The following is a 2,979-nucleotide window of genomic DNA, read 5'->3' as shown; positions in this document are numbered from 1 at the left end:
CCTATTTCAGAGTAATCTTCTTACTTTCTTACCTCTTAGAACTAAACTCAAAATAATGGAGAACTTGAAGAGATGTCATTAGAATTAGCAGCTCCTGTTCTAAATCTCCTTAATGGGGCTAGCTTTTGCTTAGCCTGTTTCTCTTTTATTCTCCTATTTTTTTCCAGACAATACTTAGACAATTTGCTTTTTCATGCTATAGAGATCAGTGTTACATAAAAATGAAATTACTGACATTATTCTTTCTCTGTCTCTTTAATGTCACTTGACTGTTGTAGGTTGACTTGTGACGTTTTTCCAGAGGAATTTTCTATTATAGTGCATTTAGACACAGCATGGTTTCTTGGTGCCCAGTCAACAATGGCTGTACTCATCTTTAGGCCACAGGGAAGACATGAGGAAACAGGCCAATTTCCTTTATAGACCATGAAACTCTGTTCAATCACATTGGCTTTTTGTAGACTTGCATTTTTAAAGAATTATTAACTAATTTGAATGAATGAAAAGAATTCTTACCTTTGGAGTCTGCCTAGCTTTGTCACCAGCTTCGGCAAGCTACAATCCAGCATCTCGCCCTTGTTCATGATTTAAATGCAGTGACCTAGAAAACAGGCTTTCAAAGATCTGAACATAACTTTAGATCCAGTTCTTCACCCCTTACCCACCCGGGCCTACCTGCAGCAGGGTTCTGCCGCTGAAAGCCACAGTCCTGCTTATCTCTATCCCTTCCTCCGTGATGCCCACCCTGACCCCACTCTGCTCCTTGGCTGAGTCCCCACTGACCCACGCTGTGTTTAGAGCTGAGCCTCTTCCTATCTTTGAGGAAAAAAAGGACTTTATATCCACAGCCTGAGAATAAGGGTAATATTTACAGAGATTTAAGTATAAGGCAGAAGAGTAATAAGGCAGGAGAAAGAAAATGAGAAGTGATAAATTTACATCCCAGGGGTGATTAATTTGTATGTGGGATGTGTCATTAATTGCTGCATTAGGTCAGTCAAAATATTTCGTATCTAGTAATTCCATTTGTATGCTAAAATATAAATATTCTAGGAAGAGAGAAACTGCAGATGCCATGACGTTAGGGACCCAGTTTATTTAATTAATGTGTTTATTTGCTACTGGGGATTTAACCCACAGGCACTTTATCACTGAGTTACATCTCCAGTTCTTTCTATTGACTATTTTGAGTTGGGGTCTTAGTAAGTTGGTGGGGGTCTTGCTAAGTGGCCCCAGCTGGCCTTGAACTCATCCTCCTGCCTCAGCTTCTGAAATCACTGAGTTTACAGGTGTGTACCACCACACCCTGCACCCAGTTTATTTTTATTCACCTTCTTCAGCATCCAGGCAAGTACCAAGCACAGAGTAGGTAATAGGTAAATATTTCTTAAATAAACAAATGAATAAAAATAGAATAATCCATTTAAAAAATAAAGTTGGGTAAACTGAGCTCTTCAAAAGGACACTCATTGAAATGCTCTAACCTTTCCACTGTTGTCGTCAGCAGAAAAAGCAAAAAAGGGCATCAAAGCAAGACCAAAGGAAAAGAGCAGCCTACATAGGCTAGCAGAGGAGTTGATACTGGCCTGCACCTGCCCCAAGGTTCCCAGAGCCTTGGTTGCTCTCTCCCCCCCACACATTTTCTCTTTTGTAGCGGCAGTTAACTAAGGAAATGGAGATGCACCTTCAATTGAAGGAAACCTCTGAGCTGGTAGAAGCATGCTAATTAGGCAGATAACAGCAGCTTCTAGGAATCTCATTGCTTCCCCTTCCTGCAGAGTATTGATCTAAAGCTGGAGGTCTGGACGTTTCCCTCAATTACGCTCACAGTGACTATGGCAGCGTTACTGGAGGCCACAGAATGGTCACTTACCATCATTCCTCATGCCTCAAGCTTACCAGATGCCAGTGCTTTCTTGGCTTGTTAAAAAAACAAAAATAAAAACAAAAAACAAATCAGTCCCTTCTGTTGGTCCTTGTACCTGGGCTGGTGCTGCCCACTAGAACCTTCTGAACTAATAGAATAGTTCTGTACCTCCACTGTCCAAAAGGGTGCACACAAGCTACATGGGCTTTTGGGCCCTTAAAGTGTGGCTGGTGCAATTGAGGAACAAGACATTTAATCTAATTTAACTAGAATTTGAATTTAAAGCATCACCTTGGCTAGTGGCTCCCATATTGGACATGATAGCTCCAGGCTGTAGCCCACAGTGTTCTGTGATGGTAAGAGAACAGGTTTGGGGGTTAGGTAAAGTCAGGGTTCACCCAGTGAGTGTATTTATAAATCCCTGGAACTTTTCCAAATCCATGAGCTTGTTTAGGCAAAATGAGTAAACAACACTACTTAGGGAAGTATGAGAATTAACTGGCATGTTAATACATATACATATATATTTGTGGGGGGGATGGAGCGGGTGGATGGATGGATGTCTGGAACAGCTATTGTAGTACATTAGCCATTAAAGTTCTCTCACTTCCTGAATGTATTGCAGATACAATAATTACAATTTGTCAAGGAGTTACTCTGGGCCAAATGATGCTAAACACCTTATATTCTTTAAGCATAACAACCAGTGTGATATGTGGGTGGAGCCTGGAGTCGAGACCAAGGCTGGATCCCGACCAATATTTATTCACCTAACTTCAATTTTAGCTCTTCGTTTCTGGGAAGAATGGCCCCTGCTTCTGTTTGACCTTACCTGGCAGAATACCAAATGGATTTACCATTTGATTGGCTTATTTTGAGCAGAATGCATTTGTGTGTGATAAAGAAGACAGCATGGTAAGGGTAGCAGTTGGTTCCCTCGAGAGTCTCAGTATAGCAGTGTCTCCTTTTTCAGAGGCACATAGGCTCCCAGAGCATTGTGCATGATTGCTTTTAAAAAGAGGTGTTGGAAGACTGGAATCTAAACATGAAATGATCCATAGCGCCTTGGACAGAGAGCAGTGCAAGGGCCTTATCCAAAAAAAAAAAAAAAA

Source organism: Callospermophilus lateralis, chromosome 17, assembly GCF_048772815.1.
Source record: "Callospermophilus lateralis isolate mCalLat2 chromosome 17, mCalLat2.hap1, whole genome shotgun sequence".
Taxonomy (NCBI): domain Eukaryota; kingdom Metazoa; phylum Chordata; class Mammalia; order Rodentia; family Sciuridae; genus Callospermophilus; species Callospermophilus lateralis.
This window is presented reverse-complemented; position numbering follows the sequence as displayed.